Source organism: Musca autumnalis, unplaced genomic scaffold (assembly GCF_047663935.1).
Source record: "Musca autumnalis isolate F117 unplaced genomic scaffold, ASM4766393v1 scaffold_1, whole genome shotgun sequence".
NCBI lineage: Eukaryota > Metazoa > Arthropoda > Insecta > Diptera > Muscidae > Musca > Musca autumnalis.
The window spans coordinates 247,122,569-247,149,318 of NW_027411644.1; the positions used below are offsets into that span (position 1 = coordinate 247,122,569).

At 36.3% G+C, this 26,750-nt stretch overlaps 1 protein-coding gene across 3 annotated transcripts in view; it reads right to left on the minus strand.

Moving 5' to 3' along the window:
- The window catches only part of Cad99C (cadherin 99C), a 463,896-nt gene that overhangs the window by 418,486 nt on the left and 18,660 nt on the right, over window positions 1–26,750 (minus strand). For all 3 annotated transcript variants that reach the window (XM_073960669.1, XM_073960670.1, XM_073960671.1), the window contains exon 2: window positions 22,500–23,455. The gene's annotated coding sequence lies outside the window, so the exon portion shown is untranslated. The remainder of the gene's footprint in view (window positions 1–22,499; window positions 23,456–26,750) is intronic.

The following is a 26,750-nucleotide window of genomic DNA, read 5'->3' on the forward strand; positions in this document are numbered from 1 at the left end:
CACCACACATCTGCATCAACAATTTTCAACATAGCGCCAATATAACGATACTTCCCGATTTTCGGTACTTTGAGGATTTTACTTAAAATGTTTAACCAACGTAAGTCCATGTTTTGGTATAGCCCCAAAACAAACCTCTTGATTTTCCGTAACTTAGCTTTATTTTTTGTACGAACTTTTTGTAATTTAAAATTTAAAAGCCAACAAAAATTCTGCAACAAAAGTGGTTCATTTAAGTTCATATTTTCGTATAGCCCACATACCTCCGAACTAGCTGTTAATGACATTTGAAGTTCCCACTTTATGTACCGATTTTCGGTATTTTGAGGATTCTAGCGGCAATTTTTAACCGAATTAGGAGTTATTTGACATTAAAGGCTCCCATCAAAAACTGTCAATATAGGTCCATGTTTTATTATAACACCTATATAACGGTACCTCCCAATTTCTAGCCCACCAAAAATTGTCAACATACATAGTCCCGAATGAAGCATTTTATGTACATTATCTGACATTTTAACGTACCCACTTAAAGTTGGGGACAGAAATGAAAACTAATTATTCCATTTTAGTTCAGAATATTTTATGGTGGAGGGTATGAAAAGTTCGGCCCGGCCGAACTTAACGCTTTTTTACTTGTTAGTTTTAAAAAATATTGAGTGCCCACTTGTTATGAAAAAGAAGGCATTTCGCTTTCTCGCGGTTACCATTTCTGTGTTCCTTTATCTCTGAACGTTTTGTTGAGTTCCTATTGACTAGATACCGTATTTGCACAAATATGCATAGGAATTTAATCCACCTTCCATTTGGATTTTTAAGGTTGTTCAAATTTATTCAACTCCAAGATTCCCATGATTGGCTCATTACCCCTAATAAGTAATAGTTTGATGGATCCTTTAGTATAATAAACGATTGGTCCAGGGTCAAAATGTCGACGATCTTTTGCCAAAAATAATATATAACGTTTTTCTAACGAGCTAAATCAATTTGCAAACAACAACATAATTATTTTTGCAAGGGAACTCATAAGCGTAACTTATTAAAACTAACAAGAAGAAGACCATATATAATTCAGCTAACAACAGCAAATTACACATTATCAATATTTGTACGAACACACAGTCACACATATTTGTTTTTCTTGTAGCTTAAAGTAGAGCAAAAAACACAGACGTTCTATATTACGAAATTTCTTGGTAAAAGGGAAATGAAACCGTCAACGTAATAAAGCAAAATTTGGCAAAAAAAAGCAAACAACGTAAACGAAAATGAAATCAGCAAAAACGAAACGCAAGTTAATGAAGAAACTAATGACCTGCTTAATTGCAATAATCAACGGACAATCAAAGGCAGACAGACAGACAAAGAGTTTAATGAACTTCAAGAATGTAATGGAACAACGACGAAAAAATCCCAACCACTACAAACCAAGCCAATAAATCAAAACGTTTATTAGAGCAAAAGAAAAATGGCAACAATTTAATATTTCAATTAAGCAGAAATCGTAGGGATTTTTTTTGTTTGAAATATGAACAAAAAAACCTAGAGACTGATAAATCAACAATCAAATATCATAAATTGTGAACAAATAAAAAAATCTTAAAAAAAATTAGGCAGAAATCAGTGGGCTTTTTTATGGGACCGTAATAAAAGAAATATTTTTTAAAGTTTTTTTTTAAGCCCAAAAATGCTTAGTAACAAATTAAACAATTGCCTTGGTATAGCTTTTGACCATACGAGCACGCTTTGTTTAGCCCCTAGCCATGAAGATCACTTGGAGCTTTTTTGTGTGATTTTTCGTTTCGTTTAAATTTATTTTCCAACCAATTAGTGGCCGTTGGTCAAATATTATAAACCTGCCTGCCTGGCTGTCCGTCTGCCTGTCTGCATATCTACGGAGTCAGTCAGTTGTTGTCTGTACTGAGAAATAGTAAATGTAATAACAATTGGAAAAATTTAAACAACCGAAATAAATCGATAAACTGGTAGAAGAAAACAAAACCAACGGTTTTTCAAATGCAAAACTGTTCATTATAATGCACAGCTTGAGGTCGAATTGAAAAAATGCATAGTTTTGTGGGGCCTTAAACTGAAATGCAGAATCTATTTAAAGTGAGTGTATGAGGTTGCCGAATATAATTCGTTTGCCTTTGCATTTTCTTGGAGTTCAATTCAAGAAAATAAAAACCCCTCTTAAAATACCCCATTTGAAATTGTTATTGGTAAGCATGAAGCATTAAACACCCAATACCTTAATGTCTCCTTGGGTTTTATCGTAATTTTTACAACCAACCAACTCCAGCAATAAACGGATTTCATTTGAAAAAATAAGAGAAAAAAATCATTTGAAGTCAATGGCTTTTAAGACTTTTGCCTGGACCATAACAGACGAAAGAAATTAAACTTAAAAAAACTTCCTTTTTTGGTTAGCAGCAGCTAGCCGTGGCCATTGATTGTTGTCACAATCATTCATAACTGGTGGCATTTGTTGTGAGTTTTTTCTCTATTTCTGCTTTTAGTGGAAAACTGTTACCAGTTTATATCAAAGATATTTGATGTTTCCTTTTTTCATTTTCTTCTTCCATTACATTACAACATTAAAGTGAGAGTTTTCATGTCTAACCAGCTTGTATACGAGTTATTTTAAATAATCGTTAGTTTTATTAGTCATTAAAGTGAGAAAAGCAATAAAATGCAGCAAAAAAAAAACGAGGAAAACCAAAATGATATAAAAACCCAGCGTATCATTGAATTAAAACCAAAGAAGTAAAATGAAGAAGGGTCTACCTACATCTTCTTCTTCGTCGTCGTGCTGTCTTTATGTCGCTCGCTTGTAAATGCCTTTAGGGGGTCAAATGCATGTGACCCCGTGGTTATGCCATCTCTTTATGCCACTGACAAAAATGATGACGAAGAAAACCGCCAACGAACGGATGCAACTGTATAACCAACCACCACAAATGAGTTGTGGTGGTGCTGCTGAGTTCATTGATCGCCCTCAAGTTAGTTTGGGAGCATCTTTAACAGGATGTGTTAGGTTTGTGTTCCTGCTTGTTTAAGGGCAATAACACCAATACCGACAAGTCGTTGGGGTTTTTTTCTTTAGCTTGAATTTACGATAATCGAGGGATGGATTTATTTGTTTTTTTTTTTCATTCTTTTTTTGTTTTATCATTGGACGTGTTGAGAAATGTGTTGAGAGATAGTAAAGGTTTTGAGACATTATATTTAAAGTTTTTTGTTAATGTATGAAGATGTTTTCTTTTAAAATTTGAATGTGGGAACATTAATGTATTATATAAATATTTTATTATAATGGTAGAGTCGGCACATTGGCGTCTATTTGCTTCTTTTTTAAATCTAGTTCGTGAGAGAAACCTTGTATAATATGAAAAAATCCCTTAATCCCTCCTAAAGTTACTGGTAGGTTTAAGAAAGAGACTTCTTATAGTAAGAAAATTCTGTTCTATATTGAGAGAAGTTCTCCCATATACATTCTGAGATGTTTAGTTGGAAAATTTGTATAACCTTCCAAGCGAGAGAGAAAGGAAATTAGGAACATAAACTTCAATATGTAGGAGTTTTTTAGGTTTTTACGATTTTGCCACCGCATTTGTGTGGATGCTTAATGCTTGATAGGCTTCTTGATCTAGCGGTTCTCTCTTGTAAAGTTTAACCTCTATTTCTAGATCATGAAGATCCCTCCTGACATGACTGGCTGGGGAGGAGGATGGTCCTTTCCAGTATATGGCAACGAAAGCTTGCCATTGTGTTGCTGTACTGTACATGTAGATGGTCCACTGAAGACATGAGGAGCCTCCCTATTGCAGTTCTTAGAGCAGCATTCTGACATGTTTGAATATTTTTCCATCGGGTTACACTTATGTATATTCGCAGACCACATGACGCCTCATAGCTTACATCAGTCAACATTGTTTCTTTATGCCTAAGTGTTGGCATCTAAGGATTTGAGACCTTGTCTGCACATCTCAACTTGTCGCAGAAGGCTGTGGCATGCGAGACGACGTAAACATGCTATTGTATATTACCCCTAGGAACTTTTGCAGTGTGTGGCCGCAATTCTGCTACCATCGACCATGACATTGAACTCAGACTCACCTCCGCACCCCATGAGGTAAACAGAGTGGCAATCTCGCATAGAACAAGTAAAAAAGTGTCAGTCGGCTTTGCCGACAGATATATACCCTCAGCCAATGTGAAGTGAAACTTTCACCTACGGACAGATCGAATGTATTTAAGGTCTCTTTATAATTTTGTGGCCCTTTTTTAGGAATTTTAAATTAGGAATTAACTGCACTAAGACACAAATGTTGAACCTTTGTGGGGGAGGTATCCTTAGGGAGGACCGATATGGGCCATTTTAGAAGTTAAATTAAATTTTGAAAAAATAAGTTTGGACCAAATTTGTTGCCCCATTCAAGTGATATTGTCCTAGCATTTTAGTGACATTTTTTAAATATCGGGGAGAAGTACCGGAAGTTGTGGTGAGGTATTGCCCCATGAAACTAAGTTTGGATATAATATGACGAAGACCAAATGTTGGACCGACAGCCACATATGGTGACATAGGAATTTTTTTTACATCTTTCGGGCTGTTTCTTTTGTGTGGGAGGTACCCGAAGGAGTAGACCGATTGAGTCCATTTTGGAACCTCATCTAAGTTTAGTAGAAATTTCATGATGTGCAAAGTATGGACCAAATCGGTTACTTCCTCCGAGAGTTATCGTGCGCACAAATTTTCCGAATATTTTCGAACTTTTGTGGGGGAGGTACCGGAAGGAGTGGACCGATATAGCCCATCTTCGAACTTAAACTAAGTTTGGACAAAATATTACGAAAACCAAATTTTGGATCGAATCAGTTGATCCGTTCGAGAGTTATCGTGCGCTCCAGCCAGACAGACAGACAGACGGACGGACATTGCTCAATCGACTCCAAATTGTCTGAAACACATTTCGTCCAAACATACTTGGGGTCTAAAACCATTACTTCGATGAGACACATTTTGCCCGTATGAAAGTGTATACACTCTCGTTAGCATAAATGCTGAGGGTATAAAAAGACTTGGACTTCTTATTCTTGATAAGTCGAGCGGCACCATCACTGTTCTATTACAGGGCTTGCTCTGGTTAAGTCCTCGACTAATATGTGTGGAGATGGCTTGCAGCGCTGTTGTTGTGCTGCGGTGCTTACGGAATCCATGCTGGTAAATGTGAGGAGTAAAACCTCAAGAGCTTTTGCTATTTACCGATTAATCTTTGCTAGCATCCTTACCTGGCTTCAGTAGAGGGACCACCTTGCCATTTTCTAGACTTCGGGAGCGATGTGGGTTGCAAGCGACATGTTGAGGTTTTTTGTGAGATACTTGACTCCCGGCTCTTCCAGCTGTTTCAGCATTACCATGGAGATTCCATCAGTTTTGGTCGATCATCCTCGGCAAGAAGAGATGTAATGCAACGTAGTACTCTTCTCTTCGCCCTGTCACTCCCGGGGTACTCGACAAACTGTCGATTAAAATAACTTGGGCACCTCTTCGGTTCAGTCTGCGTTTCGTCGCTAAACGTAACGGAGCACAGAAGGGAAATTTGTGTTAAAAGTTGATCAAAAGCCCTAGAAAGCTCATTTATAGTCATATATTCTGTACAAGGATTAATCCTCTAGAAAATAATGAAAATCGGTCCAGATTTCGCATCATGATATGAGATAAAAATGCACCAAAATCACTGAAATTTGACACATGCAACCTGAACTAGCCTAAAAAACATTTAGCCAATTTTCAAACAAATCGGTACAGATGTATATATAGTCCCATATACATATATTTCATTCCAAATTTTATTTTTTGAAACTTACTTAAATTATTTTTTTCTCAATTCACATGTGAAAAGCCGTGAATGTTTCTGAATAATGCGAACATATTTGATAGGTGCTGGTTTAGTCTGATAAATAAGAGTCCCGGTTATAAGGTGGAACAAAATTTAGTGTGGGTAAACCTTGCAATTCCATATAAATATTTCATATTTTTGTTGAGAATAATAAGATTTTTTTCGGAATGGCGCAAATATGCGCAATTTTTTATGATTGAATCTGATATTTGAGACTCAAGCGCATAAAACATTAGAAGAAACTATGGTCGGGAAACGACGGGGAAATAGACTTTTTCTCTATTGAAATTGTAGTAATCTTAAAAATTATCATAAAAAATGTTCATAAAGAGGATATGTATCACCATTATTAAAGAGCAAAGATGTAAAATCAATATGAAAACTTTAAATGCTAATCTTTTTCGGAGACTTTACAAAAACAATAAATCTTGAAAAATATAAATTTTCGCGAAAATAATGTCATTTTAATGTTCACCTAATTTCTTAGTTTTCGAAAATTTACTTTTTGTTTTCAGTATGGCTGAGTTCAATCGACTGCTGCATTGGATTGGTTAATCTTACAAAGTCGAGGACGGTTATAGCAAATGTAGAAAAGAGTCTGGTTGCCGTTTTCAACATTTTTTCATAAAAAAACGATTTTCATATTTTGAGTTTTGAGCAACTTTAGGCCTATGTTTCCCCTCTGTGCGGAGGTCCTATCATCCAGAGAGAGATTAGAGAGTGACTTAACCGTTGGTCGTAATTCACTTATTACTGCTCCAATGTTGCAACTTGTTAGGCTTACCCACCAACCTGTTAACTTCCAGTGTCAGTTCCCTGACTGTGGGGTCACTGTTCGAGTAAGCTCATCACACTCATTAGTGAACTCTCTGAAACCAGACCAAAGATCTTTTCGATGATTGGTAAAAGTGCGGCGTTCAGAGGTGATGAAATAGCCTGCTCCAAGAGAAACGACGGGTTGCCAGGTGACGTTATTTGTCAGACAAGGTGACACGATTGTTATACCTGGCGAACTGTAACACTCTCCGCTAATTTTGGTAGGGGCGTCCTCATTGACCATGCAAAACGTCAAGCTATCAATCTGCTCAGCTAGCACTATAGGTCTCTGGTCATTGCTACGGACGAATGCCATAACTCATGATGAGCATTGAAGTCCCCCTAGAGAAGACGGTTACGACCTTAAAAAAGGGGCCGAGTTGAGGGGGTAAATTAAGGGAGGCAAGTTGAGTGGGGGTGGGCATGTTCAGGGTGGGACATGTTGAGGGCGGGGAAGTTGAGAGGGGGGTATGTTGAGGGCGGGAAAGTTGAGGGGGAACAAGTTGTGAGTTCCAAAATTGAATCCAGTTTCAAAATGGGCCATGTCGGTCAATTTCTTCAGGTACTTCTTCTTCAAGAGTTTAACGCTTTTGTGTTTTTATTCAGTTCAAGGTCGCTTCTCGGATCATGTTGAAAATTTAGCGGGTAGTGGTTGTTATCGTGACCAGAACATTATTGTTTTTTTGCTAGGGGAAACCAATACTTCCTGAGTTAAAGGCACCGAAATGTCCCAATATTTAGGGCGACTCCTTTACACACCTCTTGCACCTAAATTTTGTGTAGAATTTGTAGTAGGCCGGGGCGATTTGAAAATCTTAATGAGCCCTTCGCGTTTCTGATTCCTGGGATTGAACTAGGATATAACTGGCTAAGTTATAGTGGTTTATGTCTGAAAACCCCCACAAAAAAACTATAACTGAATTTCTCATAATTTTCAAATATATAATGTTTTTTTTTTTTTTTTTGTATTTTGCTCAATATTTATTTTGATAATTGTGAGAAATTCAGTTATAGTTTTTTTTGTGGGGGTTTTCAGACATAAACCACTATAACTTAGCCCAACACGATAGAATTTTGCATCAGAACGCTTGAATATTTTTCTGGTCAACTTTTGTAGCACAGTGCCATTTATCGACATTTTCCGAAAAGTTTGCACCTTCTCAAGGCCAAAGCTGCCTGAAGGAGCGTTCCAATGCTTTTGCGATGTGTTAGAGAGTTTTTAATCACTGCCTTGGCTACAATTTTTGTCTTTGTATTGGATCGAAAATCTCAATGGTTTGTCCGTTATATGCTAAAATGTCCAAAAAACGTGGATAAAAAACTTAAAGTCAAAATCGGGAGGCTTGATTTTCGCGGTAGACCTATGGTCTAGTGGACTTTTTTGCTCAGTTCAATCCCAGGAATCAGAAACGCGAAGGGCCCATTAAGGTTTTTTTCCTTCCATACAAATCGCCCCGCCCTAATTTTTAGTCTTTGTCATAATTCTATAGTTTTATGTTCCATACTTCTTCCGATATATGCCCGAATGTTTCAAAAACTCAGGCCATGCGGTATTCTTTTGTCACCTACTAATATTTTTCGCTAAATTGACACATGACTTAAGACACATTTGATCTAGGCAATAGTTTTCTGCATAATTGGCTGAGCAACGTTGTTAAAGAATGTACCTAATAGTTTGGGATATTTTCAATTATTATAACCATTATGTGGCTACCAGCGTACGGAAACAAATTATTAAACGTTTGCAAACGTTTCGTTCGTATTTTCCATATGAACAAAACAAAAGGAAACATAACCCAAATTGGCCGAACTCGCCGTTTAGTTTCGTTTTGTTTACATTCGTGAGTGCAAAAAAAAAAAAAAAAGAAAAATGAAAAGTTCTCCACTTCACAACAACTCATAGAAAACGAAACCGTACAATACACACTGCAAACGTTTGGTAGTTGATTGAAACACCCATCGCAGTATATTAAAATTATGTTGATGCTAGCTCATAGGGTTTTAAGCAATCAAATATGTGTCTGACTACGTCATTGATCATTTCGCACAGCAAGCGATTCATTTTGTTTCGTTTGTGAATGAAACAACTCTGAACAGCATAGCCAAAGTACATTTCAGCAATCGTACAGTTTTGTTCTTTTTCAGTTGAAAAGTTAGTGTTTTGTTTCCTTTGAGAACGAAACGATTCAGAAAAAAACAAAAGTTCGAGGCTTTGTGTGAATAGTACGGGAAATCGTTTCGTTTGTTTGCGTTCATTGGTGGTTACTACAAAATAATTTGTTGTAATTATTTTTCGTACTTTATCTTCTCTTACCGAAACAAAATTTCCAATTAAAGAACTAGTAACAACTTTCTGACAATTACAACTTGAAATATTCTCTTAACCACTTATCAAGCGGAACATCTATAACTATGAACAAATAATACACACAATATTTTTTGATCTTCAAAGAAGATGAAAAAACAGGTGATTAATATAGGTCATCACATAGTCAGCCATATCCGGTTCTCTGTCGCCATGTTTATGTTTCAGGTAAATCTCAACATACCAGTTAGCACTTGAAACAGAACATGTTAAGATTTCTGTTCCAACCTTTATTTGGATAAAGTTGTCATCATCTCTTAAAACGGAGTATCAAGAGAGATGAATCATGGCTTCGGCAGATAAAACTCAGGTAAAGCCATAGCGGATGAAACAAGAAACATATATGAGCAAAGCTGATTCATAAAAAAGTAACCAGAAAAGAAATAAAGACATACACATTTGACAAGTTTTTGCTTAAGCAAAACAAATAGATAAATCTAATGCCAAATAAACAGGAAATACGTATCTTGTGAATCCTTAACTTACCGACTCTTTGAGGCAACAATTTGCAAGCATAATTAATAACATTTAATTATTTAATGTTGTTAAATGGCATTACAAAAAAAAAAATTATGAAATTTTCTTTTTCTCCTTTTGGCATTTGCCATTTTGAACATAAACACCGCTTACATTAATCATAAACAGCTGTACACGGTGAAAGCTACAAACGCCGCGACAAATTGACTTTTCAGCAAATATGAAATAAAGACAATTATTTAAAAGTATTTTTTTTTCTTATTTCTTTTCATATACATATTTTATAATGAGCCAACAAAAAATAACAGTATTTGCTTTTGATTTGCTAATAAATTTCAACAGAAAACTCTTTTCAATATTATTTAACAATTAAGTGGTCTGGTGAGTATTTGCCAACAACATAAGCTGCAACAGACAGATAAAACTAGTCTTGGCGATTGTGGCCATAACTGAAACCACCACATTTAACCCACATGTCTATATTTTCTTTTAAGTTTTGCTGGCAGCTTAATGCAAAAACCCGAGGATAGGTAATATGAGACAGGATGAATTGGCGTTTATTAAAACGGATTTTTACGATATAAAAAATATAGATATTGGAGAATGTACAGAAAAAAATTTTAAGGCAATAATTTTTTATTATTTATAAAAATAAAAAACTATATTTTTATGAAACAAAAACAAAAGCAAAACCCAATTGCTGTACCATATATTTTATCCCAATATCATGTGGGAAATACTAGTGAAGAAAGTAATTGTTTTTTTTCTTTGCAGGTCATTAATACTTTAAATTAATTGTTTCTATTTTCAGTTGCGTGAAAAGTGTTCCATTTTCCCTAGAGCGTTATTGTGCCCTACTTTATATATGAACAGATTGTTGTTACAAAATATGTACATTCATTGTTAACCAAACAAATCAAAATTGGTTTAACGAACAAAACAGAGATAACTTTGAGTAGTTGTTTTGAATTGTTGTTTTACGATTTTACTTTAAAAGTCAACAAAGTATTATTTGCAATTTCCTCTAGTGGTTCATTTCTTTGCTTGCATCTCACAGATTATTTAAATTAATTTAATTTAAATTACCCACTTAACAATGCAAATCTTATTACATGTTTAATTTTATACCCAATTTTAAAACCATATAATTATCTTGAATATAAATTTAAAAAAATATTCCCACCACACAACAAATTGAAAAAAAAAAAACATACAAAGATTACATTTCAATAAGGGGCAATATATCATTTAATTTAATTTTCAAAATAGCCAAACAAACAGAGTGAAAAAGGCATGAGTTTCAATTGCCAGCCTGCCATACACGCACAAAATTGTGAAGAAAAAAACATTGTGAAAAAAGAGGTCAAATTTCATTAATCAACCAGTTTGTTATGTTAAACTGCAAAAACGAGTTTAATGTATATAATTATTAATCTTTTTTATACTTTTCTTCATTCGGTGTTTGTATTTCTTGTTTTCTTTTTGATACTCTGTCAGTGCCTGACAATCATATGCGCCGTGATATGTGTATAAAGACGCATAAATTAGCAAATACAATGAATACAAAAATAATAATAATGAAAATCATAACCGATTTTATTTGCATATAAAATTTGTCGTTGATATATAATTTGTATGCTAAAACGTAAGTCAACTCAGAGAAGATGGTGTTAATAAAATCAAGTTTTTTATAAAAATAGTTTTTTTTAGTATTGAACGTAAAAAAACAATAACATTAAGGAAATAGTATGATAGTTTTCGATGTGATTTTGTGGCTTCAAAATTGGCGGGGAACCAGCAGTGCTAATATATAACCTCAACATAAAAACAGTTGAGTTTTAGTTAAAATGTATAATTAACAACTAAGGGAGCACGGTAGTTGGGAGAGGCCGATTATATGATACCCTACAACACTTTAGAAATTCGCTTCCTATAACATATTCTATTTTAACATTGGATCTTGAGTTTTGCTTGAATGTGATGTCGTTTAAGATAAATTCCAATTGCTTTGATTTAATTAAGCAACCGGTTTTAACACAGCAAAGCCTAGGACTTATCCTGGTACCTCTTTCATCTCAAGTGCACACTGTCCTCCCCGTGGGGAGTTGCATATAACACCCGTTAATGCTAGTGAGCGCGTTCACCCATAATAACGTAAAACACTTAGGTTAGGCGTTGGGCCAATAACCCATCCCTATAAAAGCAACATAATAAGAAAAAAGGAAAAGAATCTACACCTGGAATGTTTGCACTCTTTGTAAAGAAGGTGGAATTTACGCATTGGCAGATGTACTTGAAAAATACAAGGTCGATATTACTGGCATATAGGAAATATGCTGGATTGGGAAAGGCGACACAACAACACCGAAAGGTGACGCACTGTATTACACCGTCCGACAGCCAATATTACACATGAACCCGACATGAACGTCTGAAACTATAAGCCAAATGGAGTAAAATTGCGTTTTTGATTTTTCGATTCTCACCCTGTTGAGATTTCAAAGGACATTCAAATTTCAAAGGACATAATTTTTCAAAAAATATTTAAATACTTGTACTCATCGCATGATGCTGGTATCGGTGTCATATTAAAGAGGAGAGTATTGGCTTTGTAGAATAATTATAAATTATTACATTCAAGGATATCAAGGACATCATAAATGCCATTGAAAAATTAAACAGTAAAAATTCTTTGAAAAAATCCTTTATGTAGTGAAACACTTCCCAAAATTTCAATATCCCAGCTTTATACATTATTTTTTAATAATTATTTACATACAATTCTTAAAAAATCACTGTGCGACAATCGCTGACTCCGCAGCATAATAGAAGACCAAAAATAAGAAGACACGTGTCCCGGCGATTTTCCCCATCACTTCCACTTTCGCGGTTATGGACCTCCAATGGTTTGAGGCCTTGCACAGTGTGTCCAAATTCAATATTTTGTGCCAAAAACAACAAATTGTCTAAAATTCCCAAAAATTTTAAACGAAGGGATAGAAAATATGCTAACTAAGAGAGAAAAACAAACATTTTGTTGGTTGTAGCGTTATAATTGAAGTATGTATAACATGACGTTATTTTCGTTAAAACAAATACTAAAAATCGCAAGGATATTGGTCGATTTTGTGTTGACCATATTATCACGAGTTATTGAAATTTTTTAATGGTCCATTGGCCCATTACAGAACATTTGTTCCATAGACCGAGCTAAGAAAAGATCTCCAATTCTCTCTGTTTAGTGCTTCGCTTTTTGGAATACCGCGCCTTGTCATTTCTACATCCACTTGTGTGCGCCATCTATTCTTTGGCCTGCCACTTCTGCGTGTACCGCCATGTGGCTCGAATTTATACGCCTTTTGAGCGGGTTCATCATAGCTCATTCTTATTACATGGTCTAGCCAACGCAATCGTTGCATCTCGATACGTTTAACTATATTGATATAGTTGTGTAGCCGATACAGCTGGTGGTTCATATGAAGTCGATATTCACCGTCAACGCAGATCGGCCCGTAGATATTTCGAAGAATTTTTCTCTCAAACACGCCAAGTACTGCCTTATCTGCTTGCGCAAGTACCCAGGCTTCGGAACCATACATCAGCACGGGTAGTACCAGTGTTTTGTAAAGCGTTATTGTTTTTTTTTTGACGAGTTGTGGCTTTGTTTTTAAAGTGCTTACTTAAGCCCAAGTAGCATCTGTTGGCCAATACAATTCTTCTTTTTATTTCACAACTGATGTCGTTTGTTGTGTTTACGGCAGTACCGAGATATACGAAGTCTTTTACTACCTCAAAATTTTAGGTACCAACTTCAACAGCTGGTCCGATCTCAATAGACGCATTGCGCGTCGACACCATCAGCTTTGTCTTCTCGCCGTTTACCGCCAGACCCACTTTATCAGATTCTCATTCGACCCTAATAAAGGTATCGGTTACTTCCTTTACTGATCATCCCATGATGTCTATATGATCAGCATGAGCAAGTAACATTTGGCTATTGATGTCGATTGTGCCACTTCTTTTGACGTTTGCCTCTCGTATAACCTTTTCTAGCAGGATGTTGAAAAGATCACACGAAAGGCTGTCTCCTTGCCTAAAACCTCTTTTGGTACAAAACTCTTCGGAGAGGTTCTTTTATATTTTAACTGAAGATCTTGTGTCAGTTAGAGTCATTTTACAAAGCCGAATGAGCTCTGCGGGGATACCAAATTCAGACATGGCTTGGAATACTTTTGAACGTAGCGGGCTATCGAAGGCTGCTTTATAATCGACAAAAAGGTGTTAGGTGTCGATCTGCATCCCTTGGGTCTTCTCCAGGATTTGCCGCAGGGTAAATATCTGGTCAATGGTGGACTAAAGCCGCATTGGTAAGGTCCAATTATTTCCAATTTTAGTCGTTCGCACTATATCCCTGACACTATCTTGTAGGCAATAGAGAGTAGACTTATGCCCCTATAGTTAGAGCATACAGTCTTATCTCCTTTCGTGTGGACGGGGCACAGGATACTCAAGTCCAATCGTCGGGTACTCTTTCTTCCTGCCAGATGGTGCTAACTAGCTGATGAATACACCTTATCAGCGTGCCGCCTCCGGTTTTGAGCAGCTCGGCTGGTAAGCCATCGGCTCCTGCTGCCTTATTATTCTTCAGCCGACTTACTCTTTACCTCATCTTGGCTGGATCTGTGGTATCTTTGCCGTCTTCACTGTTATCGGATACCAACAGTTTGGAAAAATGTTCTTTCCATATCCACTACCTGTATCAGTTACCAAATTACCTTGTTGGTCTCTATAGGAGGATATGCCTTTACCAAAGTCATCAGTTTGATGCTTCACTCTTTGGTAGAATTTTCGGACTTCGTTCTGTGTCCTGTACATCTCTATTTGTTCACACTCCCCCTTTTCAATCTCTCTCTTTTTCCTGTTTGAACCCAGGTTCTTGAAAACACATTAAAGAAGTGTTGTCACGGCGTGTTAGCAATCAGGGCCAAAACTCGTAACTTCCAAAATCTGCGCTAAGCGTTTGTCATGGAAGCCATACAAGTGAATGGACAAATATCCATCTTTGTAAAAACAAATTGCATTTGAAAGAATAAAAAGTTCGATGACAGCGAAGCCGCTCCACAGCCGATATGTCTGATGAGCCTTACCAAAAGCGAAACATGTCACATAGAAGTGGTTGTGTGGGTTCGAATCTTCTGCTTTCTTTTTTTTACTTGCAAAAATCATGGGTCATTAAGCTCAACTCCTACGAAAAATTAATCAAAGCTACATCTAGTCAAACAAGAATCAGTCGGCTTTGCCGACACAGATATAACCTCAAACTTTCATCTACGGACAGATCAAATGTATTTAGGGTCTTTTTGCCGACAAAAATGTGGATTAGGATTAAAGTTCAAAAGTGTTGCGGATCAGCTAACTAAAGGAATAGACCGACATAGTCCATTATGGAAGTGGATCTTACATTTTGAGTCATATCTTTTCGATAGATATCGCGCACACTAGTCATTTCAGTGGGTCATTGTATAACTTTTGGACCAATATGCCAGGGAGCATGGACTTGTCCACGGAAAACATAATATCGCTGTAAACAGGACCACAACGAACAACATCGATATACATTTCCCAAGGATCTTCGAACAGGCCCTAAACTGCACTTAGCCACCAATGTTGTGGGGGAGAGGACCGATACGGGCCATTTTAGAAGTTAAACTAGATTTAAACAAAATATTAGGAGATCCATAGTTTGGATCAAATTGGTTGCCCCGTTCAAGAGGTATAGTGCATACCATTTTAGTGACATTTTTAAATATTGGGGAAAGTACTGGAAGTTGTGGAACAGTATTGCCCATCTTCGAACTGAAACTTAGTTTGGAAAATATATGACAAAGGCCAAATTTTGGACCAAATCGGTTGATCAGTTCGAGAGTTATCGTGCTCTCCCCGAAGTGATTCGAGAGCAGGTCTTAAAGTGAACTGATCCTAAATTTTGTGTGGGAGGTACCCGAAGGAGTGGAAAATGTAGTCCATATTTGAACCTGATCTATATCTGGTAAATATATTAGGATGTGCAAAGTATGGATCAAATAAATATTTCGAATGCCAAATTTTGGACCGAATTGACAGATCCGTTCGAGAGTTATCTTGCGCTCCAACCACTGAACACGGTGTCATAGGGGTTCTTTGCAGATTTCAAGCTATTTTCTCAAGAGATATGGACTTGCCCTTGATAAAACTTGTACTGCCGTAAAGGGGCTGTAAATACAGGTTGTTAGAACAAAAATCAAAGCGATTGGAAAACAGGTCATAAACTAAACTTTTCCAAATAAAATGCACCCAAAGGTGAAAGAGGAGACTTTCCCATAATAGAGCGTTCAGGACGAGTTCGAACATTGTATCGGACAAGTGTGCCAAGTTATACTTTTTACTAGTTCGGTAAATTAGCATAATAGAGTCGCAGTAATATTGGGTTCAGTCTCGTTTACTCATTTTCGTGACTTTTTAGTACGAATTGCAATATTTCTATCCTTTGTAATAACAATAAACATTGTGCAAAGTTTCACCATTAACCCTCTTCAGGATGTGACATAGACAGTCGCGTGGGCATAAGTCTAGGAGCAATACGTTAAAAATTCCTCGTCAACCACATTGTGTGAGGTACAACAACCTTTTTCTTAGATTTTTTTGCAACTTATGACCTTTTCACTTCGAGTTATTCATATTCCATTTCTGTTTAATTTTCAGAATTTATCAATTCATGAAAGAAAAAAAAAAACGCGAAACAGAAATTGCAAAATTGTTATAACAAATTGAACTTTTATGATCTCTCGACTCTATACACAGTTAATTTATGATAGAAATAAACATCAATAAAAAACTTACATAAATAAATCATTAAATATCACCATAAAGAAGGCAATACAAACCCAATACAGAGTTCATATAATTTTCTTAGTACTTTTTTTCTCTTCTGCATTTAATAATTTTCCTTTGAAAATGTCACGTAAAGCTCATCTTCTACGTTTCAGTTTTTTTCATGTTTGTATTTCTAGATAATCAATGTTGCAAAAGAAAACATTTGTGGAAAACCAAACAAAACATTAGCAAAACAAAAAAAGATATTGGTTTTTCATTTCAAGAAAACAAAAAACGAAAACCTTTCGATTGCATTGGGAGCATAGAGGGTCGCCTTCATCTCCGTTTGTTTGGTCATGTGATGCAGAAGAATGGCAAAAAACCAAGAGAAAAGTGAAGACCGCCAACTTGAGATACAGGAAGCATTTGGAAAATTGAAGCACGTACAACATGAAATGGAAACAGAAAATGAAGATGAATCACAACAAACCAACCCAATGCTGGAGACTTAGAAAATAAACCTTGGGAAAACGGAACCTGGAGGTTATCGCCGATGTTGTGGTTTTTCGCTCGATGAAAAATCATTGAGAAAAAGTAAAAGGGAAAATTTATGGGGGTTTTTATGCAGTTGAATAAATTTTCCAAGAATTTAAGTTTTTTCTGTTGAAAGAAGAAAGTTGAGGATTACTTTTGAGAAATTTGTCAATGCCACTGCTTTCATTTAACTCCAAATCCAAAGATATCATACACAAATGGAACCAAGCTTCCATCCTATTTGATATGAGCTTTTCTGAGACCAGATCACTGGTTTGTACAATCAATTTGGCCAATGTGCCACCGAAGTGGCTTTTTTGTTTCCATTCTATCATAATTAACCCCCCAAAATTGAAACAACATTAGAATGGCACGTTCCACAATTTAACTAAAAACCACCACAATTCATTCATTTAAAATACATATTGTAAATCATTCACCCCAAATATGGTAACAAAAAATTCAGACCAAATCCTCAAATTTGGCTAAATTTTTGCATTCAAAAACGACATATTGAACAATTTTATTATGTTGACTTTAATTATATAAATCTTGTCAGAAGATTTCAAACCATTTGTGGTGGATATAGCAAAAACCCTCCCCAAACAAAATGCATTTGTCATCAGTCAGCAGCATTGGATTCTGACAGAATGAAGAAACGACAAAACTACTCTGGTGATGATCACAATTAATTAATTTCCACATTTGACAGGCAGCAGCACATCATTAAAATTTGCCATTTTTGTTTGTTTGGATTGGATTGCATTAAAAAATCAACTTTTTTGAATGTTGTTGTTGCTATTTTTAAGTGATTGTTTACATACGAGTAGTATGTACTTGTTTCGTTTATCTCTTTTGTTTGGCAATTTAAAAGTAATGCCGGTTTTTTGTGTGTGTTTGTCTTGTGTTCCTTTGTGTTTGGCATATTGTATTGAAGGTTAACTACTTCATTCAGGTAACACAATGTTGCTGATTATTCTGCAATCTGTCAACTAAACGGCACATAAATGTGCATAACAAAGTCTACAAATCAACTTTGTATGCACCAGCATAATTTAATTGAAGAATTAAAATTGCACTTAAAGAAATAGAAGTACAATTGTAACGTGACAAAATGTTCACGTACATAATACAACAACAACTACCCTTACCATACGGAAGCAGCCATCCAATATGCAACATACACTACATCATTACTACCCATCCGCTTCGGAGATAACATGTAATGCAAAGGATAAGTGCATTTCGGTGTAACTTTACAACGATCGCCGTCAGTATTTACGACTAATAATTCTCATTTACTTCATACTCTAGGCCACTAAAGTATTTCAGAAATGTTTGAGGACAGGGAGTTTACTACTGCTGGGAGTTAGCTACACGGGTGGGAAAAAGAGTTTTCTAAATCCGCAAGCTTACAATACGGAGCTAAAGCGTTAGAAATACTTTTTGAGGTCTATACATTAAGTTGTGGTGGCTAATACATACACAGGGCTTTCGGGTCAGCTGTTCCACTGGGCCTTCGGGTCAGCTGTTCCGAAGTTAAAAACCAATAGCGCATGGAAATAGAAATTAGACCATAACATTAAACTAATACCCCAACCCATCGTGTTCCCGAACCGAACATCAACTGCCGAACTCATCGTGCTCCCGAACAACAACAGCCGAAAGCCGAGCCCATCTTATTCCCGAACACCTACTGCCGAACACCTCGCTATCCAGAACATCAACATCTGACTGCCGAACACATCGTGCTCCCGAACAACAACAGCCGAACCTATCGTGTTCCCGAACACCAGCAGCAGTTCCAGCCGAATTTAACAATCGACTGCCGCACGCATCGTATTCCCGATCACCCACAGCCTAGCGCCGAATACACCGATTGCATCGAACGTTGATCCCACGAACGTCACCTACCCATCACGTCGACCGTCTATAGACGAACCCTCATCTGTGAACCGTCGTAATAACAGCAGCTCCCTGATCATATGTAACCCGTCTTCCTGATCATATATAACCCGTCTTCCTTATAATCTATAACCCGTCATCCCAATTATATATGAACCGTTATCCCGATTATCTACAAACCATTATCAACACACCAGGTTCCTGACAATCTACGAACTATCGGCGAAATCGCCCGGTTTCCGACATCCAGCAAACCCCTCAACAACTACCGATTCCGACAAGTCGTCAGAGCAAGAATAACCACTGTCTTAATACGTCCGCTCATCATGAAGCCCCAGCTCAAAAATCCCAGTCCATCCCAGTCACCTTCACGCCAACTGAGTGAACGAACGAAGTCCGTGAATGTGGCAAATTCAATATATAACATTTTGCTAGTTTGAACTGGTACCAAACTTCTCTTTTTTGAAAAATATTTGACTCATTTGAGTTTTCAATCAATTAAAAATTTTCTACTAAACAGGAGTTTGGTAGTACTTCGAACGATTTTGAATTCAAATCGTCCATTACAATCGTTTTTCAGCTGGTTGGCTATAGTTTACCTGGTTCGCTAGAGTTCACCTGGTTCACTATAGTTCATCCGGTTCGCTAGAGTTCATCTGGTTCACTAGAGTTCACCTGGTTCCCTAGAGTTCACCTGGTTCACTAGAGTTCATCTGGTTTACTATAGTTCACCTGGTTTACTATAGTTCACCTGGTTTACTGGAGTTCACCTGGTTCACTAGAGTTCACCTGGTTCACTAGAGCTCACCAGGTTAACTAGAGTTCACCTGGTTCACTAGAGTTCACCTGGTTCACTAGAGCTCACCTGGTTTAATAGAGTTTATCTAGTTCACTAGAGTTCACCTGGTTGAATATAGTTAATCTGGTTCACTATAGTTAATCTGGTTCACTATAGTTCACGATGTTGTGATCAAGACATTTTCTTATATGAGAAGAACTTGTGGTCTGCAGAAGTCCTAATGGTCTTTTAAAAGAATACTTCTATAAGAAGACCTTGTGTTCCTTTATAGGAAGACCATGTAGTGTTCTATCAGAAGACCTTGTGTTCTTCTTTAAGATGGTCTTGTGGTTTTCAATAAGAGGACCTTGAATTTACTAGAGGACACCTGGTTCACAACAGCTCACCAGGTTCACAACAGTTCACCAGGTTCACTTTAGTTCACCTGGTTCACTATAGTTCACTTGGTTCGTCATAGTTCACGATGTTGTGGTCTCTATAAGAAAACCTAGTGTTTTAAAGCACGGTGGTTTCCTCTATAAGAAGACCTTGTGTTCTTCTATGAAAGCCATTGTGATCTTCTAGCAGGAGACATTTTCCTCTCCTATAAGGGGGACATTGTGCTCTCCTTGTTTTCTTCAATAAGAAGACATCGTGTTCTTCTAAAAGAGGACCTTGTGTTCCCCTATATGAAGTCTTATGTTCTTCTATAAGACCTTGTGGTCTTCTATATGGATACCTTGTGGACTTCTATGTACTCTATAGTCTTCTCTAAGAAGAATACTTTTTGGTCATCTATAAGTAGACTTTATGGTCTTCTGTAAAAAGGCTTTGTGGTCTTCTATAAGCAGACCATGTGGTCGTCTAAACGACCATGGTGTATTTTTCTTCTCTATAAAGATCTACCGATATTCTATAAGCGTTTTCTATAAGAAGATGTAAAGGTCTTCTCGTTGCTTTTTATACCCTACACCACTATGTGGGGAGGGGTATTATAAGTTTGTTTTCGGAAAAATTCATGTAACACCGCGAAGTATTCGTCGGAGACCCCCAATGTGGTATACCAATCTTCATATCTCGACTAGATAAAGCGATTTTGAAATGTGTGTCCGTCCGTCCGTCTGTCCATTATAAATTGTAATCAAACTCCAGCTCGCAATTATGGACCGATCGTCACGAAATTTTGCATGGAGGTCGGGTTCAGACCAGAATAGATCCCTATTCTTATTGGGGATGATAGTGAAATATTTAGCGGGTGAAGTGGACCAAAAACATAATTTTTATCCGATTTTGTAGCTGCTCTGTTGGTCGTAATATAAGCCCGATCGCCGCAAAAATTTGAACAAGGTAACAGTATATGACAAAGAAGATACTTGCAATTTGAGATGGTGATCGGATGATGTTTAGAGGGTTAAATGGACCAAAGCTTTTGCGTGAAAATTTGTAATATACGGGTTATATCTTTATTCATGCAAGACACATTCCGCCCACGTAAAGATATATTTGGAAGGCCACCTCTTGTCCTTTCCATTGATATCAATTATGTTGATTTACGTGTTCAGGTAACAGAGTTACAGCCTAATATATCCAATTTTTTGCTTGTAGTGTAATCATAAGCACCCTAGAGGTCGCAATTACAGCTCAATAGTCACGATATTTTGCACGAGGTAGGGGTTTAGGTCGAAGAAGATGCCTACAAATTTGGATGATGATCTGATATTATTTAGAGGGTGTAATGGACCATTACTTTTTAATTCAAAATATAAACATAAAAAACTTAAATGAATTGTCCAAAAGGAATTTTGATTTGCTGAAAGCTAATTCGCAGGGTAGTGGTGTAGGGTATCACATGGTCGGCCCCGTCCGACTATAGCCTTGGCTTACTTGTTGTAACTGTATTTGTGTCTATTTATTATTATTTCGGACTATTATTTTTTTATTTTTCAAAATAGCTGTTGTTGTTTTAATATTTAAAACAACTAATTTATTAGTGGAGAAGGTTTGGCATTGTTCGCCAAGGGGTAAAGCAGGGAAGACTAGTTTCGATCCTCGCCACAGGGTCTCATCAGTTGCCTTGTTTTTTGTTTGTGGATATTCTCCACCGAAGTTATTATTCAATAACTTCTTCAACAAAAAACTTTTTATACCCAAACATCAATCGTCAGCTCGAAGTATAAAGGTGAACCAAGAAAAAACTTCAATGAGAAGTTTTTGTTTGGCAACCTCTCACAACCCTGACGAAAGTGTTTGCAGAGCAAAGCAAACCTTCTTCACTGTTGTGTGTCGTTGATTTTCAACGAAAACAACACAACAAAATGTTGTTGGTAGCCGTTCTAGCTTTTTTCCCAGTGTTTCTTAAATAGAACATTGGTGGCGTCTTTTTATTGGGATAGCTGTTACAATTTTGATTTTTCAAAATAGTCTGGCTTAATCCCATTGTTGTTGTTTTAATATTTAAAACAACTAATTTATTAGTGGAGAATTTTCGGATTATCTTTAAGACGCTCTTCTGGTCGTCGAAAGACGACCTTTTATTGACAGACATCTGCCCGTTTCTGGTATTCCCAAAATTTCACTTTCAGGGTTTATAGAGGAAAGACTTGTAGTCATGTCTTCTATGAGCACACCTTCAGCCTAGCTTTTCATGATTACCCAAAAGGATTACCCTCTGTAGTTTTTCTTTTCCTTTTCCCAGTGATCTAAAAGCAGACCTTGTGATATATAAGGCGCAAAAATGGTAAACATTTTCAGCTGAATTGCTTTAATCAACTTAGGGACCTTATATCTAATTAAACCCCATCTATCTAATTTAAACCCAACACAATACGTGATATAAATCTAATAATAATTTTAATAAGATACTTACATTCTTCACTTCCACATTACTAGAATTCCATAAAAATTTCATAATCGCGGGATTTGCTTAAATTGAAATTTGAATAATTATAATACGCAAAGGAATATTCTCACGGATATTGCTTTTTCAAAACACCTTAATTTCGAATTTATAATTTTATAAATGTATGACACAATTCAATTTAAAAACTTTGTTAAAATTAATTTTTTGATGACAATTTTTTCATTCATTTATTTTTAAAAAAACACTTTTGTTTAAATTCTTTACAGAATAAGAGATAAATTTTTTATTACAAGCACGTTTTTACTTTATCAAAAATGGAGAACAATACGAATTACTTGTGGGCGATTTGTATTCGTAACGAAAGCAATTAATTTTATTACACAATGACGACGGCGGCAAATATTTTAATATTTAAAAATTATACACACGTTTTATCAAAAAAATACAGAACAGACGGAAAATATACAAAATGCATTACCGAGATATCGAAAACATTTAAAAAAGCATCAATTTTTTTGTGTAAAGTAGGCAAACACGTTCGGTTTCTGCTTTTATTTTTGTTTAAGATAACAAAAGAAAGAAAAACAAATCTTCCACAGGTTTTTTTTTTCCTTTTTTATTGGGATGTCAACAGCTAACACAAAACAAAAATCCTGCACAATCTTCTGTGATTTAAATGTACACGATTTTTTGTTGTAATACAACAACAAACACAATTGAACGAAATCCCAAACAAATCATCTATTTGTCCTCTTGCTGGTCGTTTGTCGTTTTATTGTCGCTTTCGAAAAATAAACAAACAGACGAACAAAACAGTGTTGAACAAATCTTTTTTCACGTTTATTATTACCGAATAAGGAGTGTTCAACCGAGATTCTGTATTTTCTTATTTTTTCTTTTCACAAAGGCACGATTCTTTTGAATACGAAATTATCGGATTCTTTGTTTGTTGCGATGAAATGCTGCAAAGAAAAGATAAAAAAGAAGAGAAAAAATAAATAAATAAATTCATATGAGATTAAAAAATGTTGATAATAATTAGTAAGATTATCGTTAGGTACAAAAATATATTTAGAGGTATTTGTTCCTCTGTTTATTTTAAAACCTTAAATCTAAGCATTTATTTTGTCGGGTTTCTTGCCGTGGTTCATTGTCAAAGGGGCTTTCAAGCATGTGCCACGGTAAAAGGTTGATATTCATGTTTACCATTGTTTAGCCATGGAAATAAAGACATCACAATGATGTGTTTATATGGTTTTTTTTTGAAGAAGAATGGAGGGATTTCTTGTTGTGTACCAACATACATAAGTTAAGGGGATCCATGCCTTTCTGTAGATACATATGTATTTATTATGTGATTTGATTTATTCTGTCATAAAGTTGTCATAATATTTGATTTGAGATATGACTTTTGAAGCTGAATAGAAGATATGAATTTTGACAAGTGAGGCCGAAGGAAACTTTGGACTGTAAACGTTTTCTGGGAGTGTTCGGATGAATTTAACGGTTGGGTTAAATATGTATTTGTACGCGTAGGGAAAATTAATTGTACCGCAGCTATTATGTACTGATTACAAAAAGAGAATTTTAAAAATATTAAAAAATATTTTGTTGCTTCAACCACATAGATTCGGTCAGACACCATAGTGGCACAAAATATATAGTTGCAGCAAACAAATTTAAATGTTACATTACTAAAATACCCAATTTTGTTTTCATTATATAATTGTTCATATAATATATCTTTCCTGGGTGTAGTCACAATAGTTCACTCCAGTTCATGTGATTCTTAAGTTGAGGTTAACAGCAGTTCATTTGACGTATAATAAAATGGCTAAGAACGCTTAAAAGTTGTTAACATGACTTCTTCAATCATTTATCGCGATCATTGCAGTTCACCTGGCTTACCACTTAGTTTCCTAGAGTTAACATGGACCATAAGGTCTCCGAGTGGAGTGGCTGTCCAACACGACAGCTGCGCGTCCTTTAACCTAACATGGTTCAATACATTCAACAGACTTCATAAAGGCCTATCAGGTTCACTACAGTTCGCCTAAAGCACAATTATATAATTATTTCTTTACAAAGTAAAATGCAAATGTATGAATCAAAATTTAAACAAGTAAAAAAGTGTCAGTCGGCTTTGCCGACAGAGGTATACCCTCAGCCAACGTGAATTAAAACTTTCATCTACGGACAGATAGAATGTATTTAAGGTCTCTTCAGAATTTTGTGGCCCTTTTCAACATTTGAACTTGCCGACAAAAATGTGGATTAGGAATTAACACAAATGTTGAACTTTTGTGGGGGAGGTACCCTTAGGGAGGACCGATATGGCCCATTTTAGAAGTTAATCTAAATTTTGACAAAATATTAGGAAATCCAACGTTTGGACCAAATTGGTTGCACCATTCAAGTGATATCGTTCTAACATTTTAGTGACATTTTTTAAATATTGGGGAGAAGTACTGGAAGTTGGGGACCGGTATTGGCCCATGCAACTAAGTTTGGTTAAAATATGACGAAGACCAAATGTTGCACCGAATCGGTAGAACAGTTCGAGAGCCACATATAGTGACATAGCGCTTTTTACACCTTTCGGGATGTTTTCCCAAGAAATATGGGACTGCTCCTGAAAAAACTTTTACCGTCGTAATGGAGGTAGCGAATGAAAATCGCTTCAACAAAAATCAAAGTGATTCGAGAGCAGATCTTAAAGTGAAGTTATTCGAAATTTTGTGTGGGAGGTACCCAAAGGAGTACACAAATATAGTCCATATTCGAACCTGATCTATATCTCGTAGATATATTAGGATGTGCACAGTATGGATTACATCAGTCCCTCCCTCCCTTCAAGAGTTATCGTGCGCATATTTTTTCCGAAGATTTTTGAATTATTGTGTGGGAGGTACCTGAAGGAGTGGACCGACATGGTTTATCTTCGAACTTAAACTATGTTTGGACAAAATATTACGAAGGCCAAATTTTGGACCGAATTGGCAGATCCGTTTGAGATTTATCTTGCGCTCCAACCACTACACACAGTGTCATAGGGTTTTTTTTTTTTGCACCTTTCAGGCTATTTTCTCAGGAAGTATGGACTTGCCCCTTATGAAATTTATACCGTCGTATGGGGGACAGCGAATACAAGTTGCTACAACAAAAATCAAAGCGATTCGAGAGCAGGTCCTAAACTGAACTTTTCCGAAATTTTGTGTGGGAGGTACCCGAAGGAGTGGACCGATTGAGTCCATATTTAAACTTCATCTAAGTCTGGCAGAACTTTTACGATGTGCAAAGTGTGGGCAAATTGGTTACACCTTCAAGAGTTTTAGTGCGCACAAATTTTTCGAACTTTTGTGGGGGAGGTACCGAAAGGAGTGGACCCATATAACCCATCTTCGGACTTAAACTAAGTTTGGGCAAAATATTTCGAAAGCAAAATTTTGAACCGAATCGGTTGCTCCGTTCGAGAGTTATCGTGCGCACCAGACAGACGGACGGACATGGCTAGATCAACTCCAAATTGTCTGAAACACATTTCGTCCAAACATACTTGGGGTCTAAAACCATTATTTCGATGAGGCACATTTTGCCCATATGAAAGTGTATATACCCTCGTTAGCATAAATGCTGAGGGTATAGAAACTCAGTATCAAATCATTCCACTATGGTCTCAAATCCAAATTTTCTGGCCAAAACTATTTCAACGTCCATTTTGTACTGACATTGATTACACTGTACAACACAAAAAATAATTACAAGATAATTCGGCCAGATAATGAAAGAGGACCGAAAAAAAGAAGACACGTGTATCGGCGTTTTGAAAGTTTACGTCGGGAAGTAACCTAAATAAGCGTGGCAATTTCCGCCCATTTCTACAGGTTTTGAAATATCTGATCCTTCGAATCCTTGGAATATTACTGAGAACAATGCGTGGTATCTTTTAAGAAAAAAAAAAATTAACCCTCATGCGAGTCACTAAACGGATCTTTTTGGTCCCTGTTTTAAAAACATTTAAAAACTCCCTTAAAATGTGATCGTATCAGATCAAAATATTCTACGAAATTATTTGCCATAAAATTTTATTATAGGTCCCCGAATACACCAAAACTCTAAATCGTATCTAAACGCCATGAATATGCCAATAGTAAAATCACGTTTTAGGATTAATGGTGTACTTACGCAGCAGTTCCCCTATTCTTCATTGATCATCATTAAGTTCACCTGATACCAAGCCAAATCGGCCTACGCCAA